The sequence below is a fragment of the Vanellus vanellus genome (genome assembly GCF_965231255.1).
Source record: "Vanellus vanellus genome assembly, chromosome: 5".
Classification (NCBI taxonomy): domain Eukaryota; kingdom Metazoa; phylum Chordata; class Aves; order Charadriiformes; family Charadriidae; genus Vanellus; species Vanellus vanellus.
The window spans coordinates 37,012,458-37,026,796 of NC_138910.1; the positions used below are offsets into that span (position 1 = coordinate 37,012,458).

General features: G+C 38.6%; 1 protein-coding gene across 1 annotated transcript in view; it reads left to right on the top strand.

The window, feature by feature from the left end:
* Positions 1 to 5,560: 5,560 nt before the first annotated feature.
* The window catches only part of TFPI (tissue factor pathway inhibitor), a 42,171-nt gene continuing 33,392 nt past the window's right edge, over positions 5,561 to 14,339 (top strand). Inside the window, exon 1 of the mRNA XM_082483913.1 lies at positions 5,561 to 5,637. The gene's annotated coding sequence lies outside the window, so the exon portion shown is untranslated. The remainder of the gene's footprint in view (positions 5,638 to 14,339) is intronic.

Consider the following 14,339-nt stretch of genomic DNA (forward strand, 5'->3'; position numbering starts at 1 on the left):
AGCCAGCTGCTGGGTTCTGATCTTCCTTTCGCTGGAGAAGTTCCTTCACTTTCACTTGCTTTCATGTATTTTTAGGTGGGTTTTAAATATGAAATGCTAGAAGGACCACAATAAAAATAATACAACAGATATAATATAAAACAGTAACAGTGCTATTTGCAAAACGCGTATTAAGAGGAACTTAAGATAAGTTCCTCTTTTAGAACCTGGCTGGGGTTTGAAAGTTGTATGTCATCAACCTCAGCTGGAAAAGCAGACGTCTACTTCAGCGGTCTCAAACAGGTCAGCTAATTTTAAGGTAGCATAACACTTAACGACAAAACTGACTACTATCAGGGCAAATGGGGAGCCTGTGGTAGGTAGCTGGCTGTCACCTCCTGTAGGTGTTTGCGGTGGTGTAGCATTGTACATGGGAAGCAGCAACTTTCAGTGTGAGGAAAAGGCCCTTGGGGAGCTTTGTCACCTGTCTGGTGAGAGTGACTGCGGCATCTTAGCTCTGACTTTAAATGCACTGGGGTCAAGCCAACTATGCTGGTGGTAGTCAGAAACACCCATACGTTTTCATCCAATTCAAGCGCCAACTAGAAGTATTAAGTAACGATTTAGTTTATTGAAGGGAGGAGACAGGAAGCTCTTACCTCTATGAAAATTTTTAAAGAACTACGCCGTGGAAAAATGAACTGGCATCACTAGGGGGCAACAAAACATCACAAACATCTATATTGTTAAAGACCAAGCAATGTCACACCATCACAGAGAGAATAATTTTTGTTAAGACCTGAAGAACAGCTTGTGTAAACAAATGCTTTTGTGTTTTTCCAGCTGTGTTACATAGTGAATCTTGCTTCAGGGATGATAGATCTCAAGAAAAAAAAAAAATATATATGCACACACAAAACTTTTCATATAGTTTTGTGCTGCTCTATCTCTGTTCTTGTACAGTAAATAACAAGATTGGACATTTGAGCATCATTTTTGTTTCTGAATACCATGTATTTAGCACTATGGGTAAGTATAACACATTCTGCTGAAGCCCATGGACTTTGTACAAATGAAGATGCACAGTATAGGAGAATTTTAATTTGAAGTTCACTGTCTTTCCCTCTATCCCTTTCAGTATAAGCATGATTACCAAACCCGAACAGACATTCCAGAAGACAGTGACACTGCCCCAGTCCTCTGAAGCTATTAGGTTAGTTATTAGTCATTTTCTTCCATTTTCCTGATGTCTTGCTGGCATTAACAATCCTCCCAGCGTAAAACCAGTAATAGCTTGCCACACTGCAGTGGGAACATAGGCTGTGGTAGTACCATGGCAGGTGATGAAAGAGGAGGGTGGAGTATCTGAGCTGAAGTCACTGGTATGACTCAAGAAAGAGTGAGCCATTTTTGACCTGTGGATTGTAAGCATTTTTAAAATCCTAAGACTTTTATTACCTTTAAAATTTTTATCCTTGCCTACCTTCTGCAGACCAGTAGTCAAGACAAGAGCTCCAAACTAACGGGTATTCTGGGATGGCGCATTCTCTCATGTTTTTGTTGTTAGAAAAAAGGGGAGCTATCACCAGAAAGAGGTCCACAGTGAGAGCTACCTGTTGAGAACCTGGACCTGAAGGATTTTTCTTGTGGTCAGAAAGTAGCCAGCGTGCCTTTTCAAGCAGTGTCTGTTTGTTCATCAGGTTTGTAATGATGCTGGTCTCTCACGTAGAGCTTCTCCCATTTTATTTTTTCATTCCCTGATCTCGCAATTTGTGGGTAGGAATTTTAGGCACTATCAGAAGGCTAAAATCTAATCATCTCAGCTTTGAACTCTCCAGAGCCAAACTACCTTTGAGTATTCCAAGAATTTGTACAAGGCATTTTTTATGCCATCTCTGTTTTAGTTTACTTTAGCTGTACTTTTGCATCTATCTATTGATTGATAAATATTGAGATAGAGAGGTTATGAAACATGCATCTTAAGTAATTTTTTTTTTTTTGACAGAAATGCAGTATAGACTGTGCTTATGTCAATATGAATGATCTGGAATGCATTCAATAGCACTGGTCTCGTCTACTCTCCTTCAGACCTTCCTGCTGGACCGTTTCTGCCCCTCTCCAGTCTGTAATGTTCTTGGGTTGTAATCCCTGAGTAAAGCTATTCTGGCTATAGAAGAAGAATCATATAAGTGCTCTCTGGACTTTCCTTTGACTGTCAAACCCAAGTAATTTCAAAGTAGGCCAGCAGCAAAAAGCTTGTAAAGGGGGCTGGAATATTGGGCTTGTACTGCCCAAGCTATGTTCCTGTGTAATCTGTGAAAAACAAGCAGAATTTGGTAGCGACCCTGTTGATGTATGGACTGTAAATGGCCTTTTCTCACACTGATTCAATAATGTGTACAGTTCCTACTATTGCATAACTGGCCAGAGCTTGACTCTGTGGGTTGACCTCAGAGGTCATGTGAAATGGTGATCTTCTGAATTGTAATCTTGGTATTGGCAATTGATTCGCGTAGCATGTGTTATAAATAAACATGAAGGGACAACATAATGATAATGTCACATACTCAAAGGTTAGAAATTCCCTCAGTAAGGGTTCTTGGGTTCTTCAGAAAAGCAACAAATCTTGGGTGATCTCTTAAGGAGAAGCCAGGCTGGTGAGTTTTTTGATTTGCAAGTTTTACTTTTTGAAAGGTTCCTAGCCTCCCACAGGACCTTAGAAAAGTCCTTTTTAGTGACTAGTTTTAGAGCTAACAAATTCCATCTTGCTCATCTTGAAAGCCCCTCCTAAAAAGGAACAAAAAATGTTTTTTAGAATTGTAGGGACTTTTTCCACTGTGGACCTTTATCTATTGACAACGGTCTTAAGCTATCAGTAGGTTTCAGGATAAGCCAGAGGTTAGTGTGATTGTCTAGGCCAGGTCATAGCTCAATGGAATTCTTTGATCCCACTAAAGGTTCAAAACAGTTTTGTTTCTATCTTCAAAGTCTAAATCCAGTTTCAACTGAAGCCTTTTATGTTATAGTTACAATGCAAATGAGCCCAGAGACCCTCCTGACAACTAAATTAGGAGAACTGCATATGGGAACTGGAGAGACATTAACCAACTAGAAAGTAAAAATATTCCTCTTAAAATGAAATACTGTTTCCTTTGAAATTTTCTTTTGGATATGTGTTCTTCATGCACATGGTGGTATGTGCATGAAGATGCAGGTCTTATCCTGTTTTATTATTTACCAAAGATTTCTTAATCTAACTTTTAATCAAATTAAGGGGGTTTATTCTCTTATATGTTTCCCAAAGTGCACTTCTCTTTATATGTGATTCTCAACTTATTTGACTATAAAAAGACAAAAGTGTTTTTAAAACATAGCATTTTCTTGTTTTTCATGTCTGTGGACTGTTTCTTTCAGAGTTACTTTATTAATTTACGCACCAAATCTGAGTGACTTGATAGAGATTTTGCAGGAAAATAAGGAATTATGCTCACACGTTATGACATAAACTTTGAAAATTCTTTTTTGCATGTTCATCTAAAAAAAATATTTCTCATTAAAACAAAAAAAAGTCCACTTAAACTAATGACCAGGTCAAGTCCCTAGATTAGGAATATATTTGCATGGACCAGTAAATTCAAACCATTCACCATCCAGTATGACTAAAAATAAAGCAGCTCCTTTACAAATGCCTTGTAGAGTGGAGCAAGTTTGAAACTATCTACGTGGACCTGTGGGAGCAAGTCCAGAGGAGGGCCACCAAGATGATCAGAGGGCTGGAGCACCTCTCCTATGAGGACAGGCTGAAAGAGTTGGGGTTGTTCAGCATGCAGAAGAGAAATCTCCAGGGAGACCTCATAGCAGCCTTCTAGTACTTAAAGGGGGCCTACAGGAAAGGTGGGGAGGGACTCTATCAGGGAGTGTAGCAATACGACACGGGATAATGGTTTCAAACTGAAAGTGGGTAGATTTAGATTAGATATTAGGAAGAAATTCTTTACTGTGAGGGTGGTGAGACGCTGGAACGGTTGCCCAGAGAAATTGTGGATGTCCCATCCCTGGAGGTGTTCAAGGCCAGGTTGGATTGGGGCTTTGAGCAATCTGGTCTAGTGGGAGGTGTCCCTGCCCATGGCAGGGGGGTTGGAACTATATGATCTTTAAGGTCCTTTCCGACTCAAACTGTTCTATGATTCTATGAAAAGCAAAATGAAGAAGTATGTCATTTTTGTGAAATCTGGTTGGTTTTGTTTCTATTGTAACTGTACAGACTGAAATTTCTTTAAATCATGGTGTTATTTTACTACATCTGTTTTGGGCTGTCTTATTTGTGACCCTCGAAGAGATTTATGAAGAACACTGATAGATACTAATTCTTAACACATGGGCCCCCAAAACATATATTTTTTTTCAGAGGCTTGGTGTCACACAAATGACAGACTGACCATTTCCATTTAACCAACTTCTCCTGAGCGGGGTTGCTCCTCACTTTATCTGCGCTAGGAGTTGGTAATTTGTAACTGTATGGTAGAACCCCACCCCCAACATTCAAAGTGCCCCTTTACTTTGTGCGTACTTCTCGTCCATTTCAGGACAGTTAATCCATTTGATTATTGACCCAGTTAATAGTCAGTAGACTCAGCTGACTACTGACTTTGCCCTGAAAAGATTACAGAGATTCTTACACTCAGGAACAACGGACAGGAGATCTAAGAAGCTGCCAGGAGCACTTCTGTTTGTGTCAGAGATGGTTAACAGGAGGGGGATGATGATGAACAGATGAATATAGATCTTCAATTAAAGTGATTTAGCACACCTGTTTGTCTTTGCCCTGAAATAACTGCAATTAGTTACAGCTACTAACTGTGTGAATTACTGTTCCTCAGCTGTTACGTCTTTCTCTGTTGCTGTTCAATTCATTATCTGGGGAATTTTCATCCTGGGTGACCAGGACAAGGATTTTGGTTGTCTGTCTCTACATCCACGTTACAGGGCCACAGTCTTACAACTAGAGTCCCCGTCCCTGTCTTCAGACATAGTGCTCTTGATGATGCTTAACTCTACTTTTAACACATACTGGCTTGATTTGTAAATAGATGGTGTGTTCTGGCTGAAGGCAGAACAACCTTTGTAGTACAGCCTCAGATACCGTGATGAATGCAGCCCGGATCTAGAGCGAAGAGCACGGCATTATTTCAAAACAAACAGATAAACAAAAAACCAACAGTAAACTCTGACGTATCTCTCTTAAATAGGCAGTGAATATGACAGCCTCGTGAGCTGCATCAAAGCCTGCGAGGTACCACGAGCAGAATATCCTACGGACCGTCTCTCCTTCTTTAAAAGCGCGCTTCATTTCAGCTGGCGCTGTTTAGACAACCGTTGCTCTGAATTGCAGGCACATCCGAAAACTTCACGCAGGAAGCGTCCCTGCCGCTGACTTCTGCCCAGAGTGAACCCATGTGCTCTCCAAAAAAAAAGCCAGAACAACGAGTAGCTGATTAATCCCTAGGCAGGAGCCTGCTCTCGGAAGATCAGGTTGCAATCGTGTCCTGCCTTTGTAGCTTTACACCACACCCCTCCAACGTGAATTAGTAGGGGAGGATCTATTCGGCAGTGATTCAGGAATTCTTTCTTTCTTCAAGAGCTGTTGCTAGGAGTTTGGTGAGTACTTTGTAACAGACTTTCAGTTTTACCGGAGAGATCTGTTTGGTTTGTTTCTTTTTTTTTTTTTCTCCTTTATTTGGCAGAAAGGAGTAACTACTGTTTTCTCTGGAATATGGCAGATGCAGTAGGCAGATGTTTAGATTCAAAGTCCAGCAATGAGGGCTGTGAAAAGGGAGACGTTTTTTCTCTGTAAATTTGAAACAGTAGGACAATGAATACGCTTCTATGATTACTAATACAACTAATCTTCAGTTGTCAGAATGTCAGACTAAGGTATTTTGAGCTCCAAGAGAGTTTTTTGAAAGAAAGCCATCCTAAAGGTGAATGTGTTTATTTTGATCATTAACTGGAGTTTGAAAAAAGGCTTGTGTTTTTTAAAACAATTTCTCCTCTATGATAGCTCCAAGGGAGACTTGATTCAGGCACGATGGGCTGCTAGGCTGCATCAAATCCTTCTAAGGCATGTAACGTCTGAAGCAATTAATATTTTGGGAAGTACAAGAACAATTTAGGAGGAACAAATTCAGCTGATGTTACTGTAAGCCAATTTCACTCTCAAGAAACTAAAAACACTTGAACAATGAGGAGGGTAGTGAATGAGGCTTTACAATGGTGTAAATGTAACAAACACTCCCCCAGCCCCCTGAAACCCCAAAATATTATTGGTTATTTTTGTAATATTTTACTTGGAAGAATTGACATAAACTTAATTTGCAGTAACTATAATGAAAAACAGTGATACCAGCCTGTATTAAAAAAAAAAAGTCAGCTAAAATTTAAATAGCTATGTTATAGAAACTGAATACAATTTAAATGAAGAAAAGGCACGTAACAATGGGAAACATGGAGCTGGGAGAATAACAATTTGGATGGGGGGGAGGAGTATGTGAAAGGTCAATGTGACTCGGTACTTTAGAACTTAGTCATCAAAGTACTTCATGGAAAACATGTAAAGATATAAACCTTCCTTCCTGAATGTCTTATGGACAGACGCAAAGACAGGAAGTCCAGCTGACAGTATAGATATGAAGAGCGAAGGCATGCCTGAGGAATTGCTAGGCACCTCCTTGGGAAAAATTGTCAGCCTTTTCTCTTTGTGATCTTCTGCTCATTCCTTAATTCTACTAGGAGAAAGTTTGTGATTCTGCGGAGGCAGCAGATATCTATATGCACAGTCTGGATTATTGTTTAAGCTGAATTTGAGAATTGTAATCAAGTTTACTTTGTGTGTAATGCACACAAAGTAAAGGAGGTAAAGATTATTAAAACACATTCTGCTCTGGCCTTTTCTCCTGTCAAATATGTCCCACATGAAAGGGTTCATTAAAAAGTAGCCATGCGGGCAATTGCTTGATAAATCCATTTCTTTGAAATTTTTATAACGTCTATGCCGGAGAATCTCCAAGTGTGCTGTGAATTGACTTTCAGGAAGCTTTATGTTTATCCTTACATTGTACATTGAATAGTTTGTAATCTGGAGATTTAACGCATTTCAGCTGTCCAGGGTAGTTATATGACCTTTAAAGTGCATTCAGCCTTTTAGTGCAGTGCCCACGTTTACTAATATTACTAATGAAAACTCAATTGTAACTCATCTACTAATCTTCTAAATGCAGATTAACTGTAAGTTAAAGTTTATGATCTTCTTGACTCCGGACGGGTAGAACAATTAATGGCATCAGATTAATCTATCCTTAATCTCATTGGAGAGTTAATTTTGAAAATCTAACGGTAAAAACTTACAAATTGTTAGTAACTAATTTAGGGTTAAGTGTCAGAGCTAAAGGGCAATAAGGGAGAGCGTACAAAAAGTTTCTATCAGAGAAGACGTTTTAAGAGACTGGGGGAAAAGTAGTCCGTTATAGTGGCGCGTCTACGAAACAAAGCAAAGGTGTAAAAGAACAAGCTTCCTAACAGGCTTTCAGAGAACATGTCCAGAGCCTATTGAAATCTCACCTCTAGCTACAGCAGACCCACAGTTTGAGAAGGAGAGTTACTGGATTCCAGATCTAGCTTCAAGGACTGTCTATGTGTTTCTCCAATAACCCTTCCAAGTTAAGTGCATAAACAGGGGCTGATAGTAGCCCTTAGATTGCCTGTTCTCCAGTACAGGGCCATTATGCTATTCTTCTGACATTGCATCTTGAGTTACTTTTGGGGCAGAGAACACCGATTGGTCTCACGGATATATCAATGGGATTAGGATCGTTTCTGGAGACATGAATATTAAATCTCCTCTGGAAAAAAAAAAGAGACATTGACACAGTCTTTCACATTCTGGGAAGCTGCTTTAGCACCTACGTTTACTTTAAAAAAGGTGATTCTGGTAATAACTGTCTTCTACTGTTTAAAATAAAGTCGTAGCTGCTTGTAGTGCTCTGTAACTACCATGATTTTGTTGGTGTGCGTTCAGTATGTTCTGAGAATGTCTGCCAGAAGGAGTCAGAGCATATGTACAGGAACAAGAAAAGAAACTTTTAAAAAACCAGAACATCAGTAGAGCTTAGAAGCCTCAAGAATTACGTGACTCTCGTATCTCACAATTTTGGAGTAAAACCTTTAAAATCTGTCTAATTCCAGTACTTACTATTGCTCTTTGTTTAGGCTATGTTCTGAACAGTTGTATTTTCTTTCTAAGAATTAGCAGAAGCTGACAGTTTCTAAAGAAACCAAAACTGGATAGATGTTTTGGTAAGGATTGAAGATGGGGTCTTCATATCTAAAGCTTTTCTTTGCACTGAAACCAGGGAGAACTGTCTTAAAAATCAGGGGCAAATTACCTACTTTTGTCCGTTTCTCTTATGAAGCTGGTTTTACTTTAGAATAGGGAAAGAGTGCCCCTGGGGACAGAATGAAGCAAAACCATATGGAGAATTGTATAATTCCTTTCCTCTAATAGTTATTCAACAGCAAAATATGTTTATTTTCAGTCCTTTTTATTTTTCTCTTATAACTCCTTTCCTTGGTTTCCTTACTGTTTCCTGTTGCTGTTAAGACAGCTGTTCATTTTCCATCTTTAGTATTGTTGCCATCTTCCTTGATGTGTGGCATTCATGACTGAGTATACCTCTGAAGTTAGCTGGTTAATTTGATTTAGGGTTTAGTGAGAAAATAAAACTAGCCGTTTGAACATGTGATCCGGACACCAGAAAGTTCAACGTTCTTGCAGAAAATAGAGCATTCCAAAAGAACTGATTTTAAAACAATTATATAGAAAGTAGCAATTGTAGCAAGTAAATTAGAAATACAAGTATTATATGAAGGAAATACTTGGTACAGTTTTCATGAACTTCACAGAAAGGTCTGCAGAATTGTATTAGCATTTTCTGTAAAGTTTTTCTACTTTGGCTGAGAAGCAATCTTTTCCTCTATGTTTGTACAATCTCTAACATAATGAGTTTCTGGACAAGGATTTATGCTTTGATCAGTCAGAGACAAGGCAGTGAAGAAAGGTGAGGCTGAAGTTTTCTGTGCTCTGAGACTCATCTGATGAATACTCTAGGTCCACAGAAGCTGGCACTGCCACCAGCATAAGCAGTGCCACCTATACTATGGTGGGAGGTGAAGGGAATATGACCCTTTTTTTCTCTGCGGCAATGTTGTTTTCTGTTGGTTTTAAGTATTTGCAGGGTGATAATCTAAGGCAGTTTGAATCTGGGGGTATTCCCACTGACGGCAATTACAGCATTTCTAACCTGTGTGATGATCCAAAGCTCGTACATCCATTGCAGTAAAAAATTATGCGGTGTCTCCAGCTGTGAAGATGGACAGGGTGAGCTAATCCTGCTTGACAAACTGAGGGAACTTGTATTTTGATCTTTGGTGTGTGTCCAAAACGTGATCTATGTGACGATGAGGTTACAAAAGGTTAATAGTCAGATATGGTCAAAATCAGTCATGAGAGGAATCGGTGTGGCAGGTAGTTTCCTCCTGCACCTGCCTGTTATACTTTCAGTAACTGGCAGTTTCGCTTTAGTGAAATCGAGTAGTTGTGTTTCTGTAGTGTGTACAGTGCGATATTACACACAGCTGGGTTGGTAACAAATATACAGCACTGAAATGACTCTCTCCATCAGAAAAGAAGGTTGTAGTAAGTTAACTGACCTCTAAATACCTGACTATTTATCGATAAGTACATCCAAGACTTGAAAACATATGCTATACTTTTTCAGTCCAAACTGCTAGGAGAAAACCAGGCTAGAGGCTTTATGATGCTGACTTTGGGACTGCCGTGCTGTGTTCCGAAAATCAGAACTAATATTGCTGCTTGTCTGTAGTGGCTTTTGTGCTCTAAGAGTAGCTATTATTAGGATGCTGAAGGCATTCCCTGTTTGAAAATAGAATTATATGACCTAAATTTTTGCTACAAACAGGTAGTTTCTGTCAAAGTAGTACAGGTTTGAGTGTAGTGGGTTTAGTGTTTTGTTTTTTAAGATTTATGAAATTGTGTAAATGAGTAAATTGGTTTAGTCCACATTTAAAAATATTTTGGTAGGAGCAAAGGACTATTTCCTTTCCCTGTTGAAAGCTATGTCACAATGAAAACAGGTTGTATATGTGGAATACAATTTTACCTCAGATGGGGATGTGGCATGTCAGATAGATGCAGTTGCCGCTTCTAAATAAATAACTGCCTTATTTCTTTATTTCTGTTTGAATTGATCTTCTTTGAGGTGGAAAACTGAAATTAAAATAATGTTCTCGGTATCCCCTTTATGATAAGCTCATAATGTTGGATCCTGTGCCATGTGTTTTATTTTTAGGTTTTTCCCTATGGCTGGGGAGTTGGACTAGATGATCTCTAGAGGTCCCTTCCAACTCTGATGATTCTGTGATTCTGTGATAATGGAAGTAGCTACAAAATCATTACTCATTCTCCATAAAGGTATCCCTAGTAGTAATTACATGATTTGATGTAGGCAAATCCAGTGTCCCTGTGAAATGTGCGGCTATTTTAAAAAATCACTCTTAGTTTCAGAGTTCGTAATTCACTTGGGCTTTGTATCAGGTGCTCTGCATTGCATGATCAGGGAGTTAGGAAAACGACTTGCAGGCTACTAATGCCAAGGCACGCTCTCACCATCTCTCTGCCTCCCAGAGTATATCCAGTTCCCATCTCCTGGGTGATGGATATCCCGGATGCGAGGCCCCAGCTGAGCCAGGTAAGGAGGACAACTCAATGGAGGAGGAAATTTGGATGTGGAGCTGTGTCACAAGAGAAGTTGAGTGGAGCCAGGACGGCAAAAGTGCCCGGTGCCAGGTGTGAGCTGACTAGGAGAAGGGAAAAAATAGGTCCTGGAGTTAAGTTGGGAAAATGGAAAACAGTTTGAAAGCACTAGTGAAAGGAGTTGACAAAAGAAAGTGAAAAGGCAAGAGAGGTCTGTAGTTATGTGAAAAATAGTGTGTTATTGTGGTAGGCTTATTAATTTTGGTGGTTGTTTCAATTTCAAAACATAAACGAGTTGAAAAGAAAACCTTGTTATCAGTTGTGTTTACAAAGCAGCATTTAAAACCTTAATAAAAACAGAACCAACGTTGGAGTTTAAATCTGAAACAGTGACATCAAGTCATAAAATTTTCAGCATGAAAGCTAATGAAGACCTTTGTTTTTCTAAATTTTCACTTTACTTCCCAGTTTTCACTTGGGAATTTAAGAGTCTGGAACAGTGCAGCAGCAAGTCAATTTAATGTTAAATGATGAAAGGGAGGTAAGCAAACCAAGTTCTTTTTCATAACAAGATGGAATTTTGAAGTTCTTGGAGGAACCTGATGGAGTCTCTGGTCTCAGGACTGAAACGGACTATTAGGGCTGCTACGGTACAGCACAGCACAGGAGGGAGATAAGTTGGGGGGCGAATTTTGATAGCTCGTGCTTTCAATCAGTAATGTTTGCGTGCTGACGATCTATAGCAGACTGCCTCCCTTTTTATTAAGTTACTGTGACACTGCAAGGCTTTGCCTTTGGTGGAGGTCACTTTGAATGACAGGCCAGCACTGACTCTGGGACTTATAAAGCTGGGGCATGTATCATCATTCTTTGTTCAGTTTACATTGATAGAATTCATACTCGCTTCATTCTTCATACTTACTCCAGATTAATGAGAAAACATGATGCTTCAAACAGCTGCAAAATAGCACATGTAATAGAATGCTTTTGAAGGCAACTCACCGACTCTGCCAGCTGGGAGACAATGCTACAGATATGTTGTAGGGCAAATATAATGCCTCTGGAGTATAGCGAACTGAAAAAGGCCTGCTTTTATATCAGAGGTGCTATAATCCTGTCTAATTAGACCTTTTTGTCTGTGCTAAATTCAACCCCTGAATATGCATGTCCTATCTCCTGCTATTCATTCCTCTATTTACTTCTATCCTTTGCCTTCTTTTTTTTTTTTTTTTTTTTTTTTTAATTTGTTTCTGTGTGCTTCCATTTCCTGGGCTGTCAGTGAATGAGTCACTTTTACAGTCATTACAATGTCACTTTATGTCATTTTCTAAAGCTTTCTGGTTTTGGCTACTACCGGAAATGTTAGCTTTTATTTTGGTTTTTCCAGTTAGCTAGTTAGAGATAAATACCATGCTGAAGAAACGTTTGCTTAAACACTCTGGTAACTATAGAAATTGCTGTCGAAGAGACTTCTAAGTAAAATAATAATTATATACACACACATATCAAAGATCTGACTCTAGAGGTTGCAAACTGCACGGAGAACACCAAGTTTTATACTTGTTTGTTTTTAGCAAAAAAAAAAAAAAAATCTTCAGAGTTTTCTCATATTTCTATGTTTAGGTGGTAGGATAAAAAAGGCCTAGTTGTAAGGCCTAGTGATAAGGATCTATTACTGGGAACTTTCTTGATCGCTTGTGGTCTGCTTTGTCTACCTATATTCCAGCTTGAGGGAAGTTAATGGCATTTTCACAAATGAAAGCATTTAATTAAACCAGTAGATAAATCTGTGCCAATTATTACCCATAGACTTTTGATGTCTTTTTTCAAGTATCCTAGATGTTGTCTGTTATAGATATAAAAATGTCTCATTCAAGAGGTAGGCAGTTTGGGAGCAATAGAGTGCCGCTTCCTAAGGAAATGCCTTAAGAATTTATGAAATTTGCATTAATGACACTTTGATGTAGAGAAAAGCTGCTATTAATGCTGGACTGATTCCTGGCTGCCCTAAATTAGAACGCTTCTGGAGTAAGGGGCTATATTTACTCCCAGAGATTTTCAGAATTTGGCCTAAATAATCAGGCTGTTTAACATGAATTATTTAAACTCAAAACATTTCCTATCTTTCCCGTGGCAGACAGTCCCTCACAAATGTGTGCATTTGAATATTTTACTGAGCCAGATGTCATAGATGAAATATTTTGAATTATGCTTTCCATATAAATACAATAAAAAGTAAATGGAATGCATTAAAAAAAGGAAATAAAATCAATGTTATAAGAGCCTTACAGCTTTAAAGTTGTTACTGGGCAGTCGAACATTAAATCAGAAAAGTCAGACTTTTCCAGAGGATTTGGTTTTTTCCACTGAAAAAGAGGTGCCAAGTTCACTTTGATCTTGGATTTCACTCTTCCTGTAGGAATTCCAATTAAGCTACAGTAGGATTTAAGTATTTCAGTACTAAAACCTTCATCCCACTTCCACCCATACCTGACCCAGTGTTCTGGGAACGCGTGGCCTTAGGGGATGGTTAGCAAGAAGATAAAGGAGGTTGCAGGAAGGCAGATATGGAGTTACGCAGCATCATTTTTTTCCTCTTGGGAAATTGCTCAGGCATCAGGAAGTCCTACTTCTGACAAGACACTCTTTTCAGGGAAATGTAGAAGTTGAGTGGAAGAATAGAAATACTGTACCCTGGTAAGGTTTTTGTCACTGTGTGATTATGCATTTGTACAGGGAACAATTATACAAGGTAGCTCATGATATACAAAATTCTATTTCCAAAAGAAAAAGAGAAACTTACTGAGGATTTCCATTTCTGGCTGGTCATTTCCTATATTTTTCTTCTACTTGGGAACAGGCTTTTGGGATTATTGGATGACTGAGTAAAAATGGCTTACTAAATTTTGTAATCTAAATCTATATGTTGCAGGTTCCTGGACGAAGGAACCAAAGCCTCGATTTGAGTGTCCCAAAAGCAAATTCAAACAGAATTTTCCCAAACTAGTGAGAGTTTTGCCATCCTGTTTGGAAAAACTCAAATACAGAAAATGAAAGCGAAGGGGTAAACTTGGAATTAATCAATGGGCAAGGGAGGTTGTGGAAAATTTGTAAGTTTCTTTATGAATGGTCACAACTGTGCCAGTGATTACAAATTAAGACTGCTAAGGAAAACAATGTGCTTAGAAAATTACCCTTTCCTGTGTCATTTCAAAAACTAAAATTGAAAGTATATTTTGTGATTTTTCATTCCTATGAACTCACAGGAGCCAGGCAAAGTGTGAAAGTTATTACTATCTAAGTATCAAATCTGAATAATTGATGATATTTCTGCTTTTATTCAGCCTAGATGATGTCAAATTATCACCACCTTTATTTACATTGTAATGTTAAGTACTTATTCTTGTGCAGTTTGAAATTTTTTACTTACTATTTCTCCCCGTACATGTTTTTCTTAGTTGTTGATTTGTTTTACTTTTAGTTGATGTCAAACTAATAACTCAAAAGTCTCTCAAATCATAAAGGCAATCTT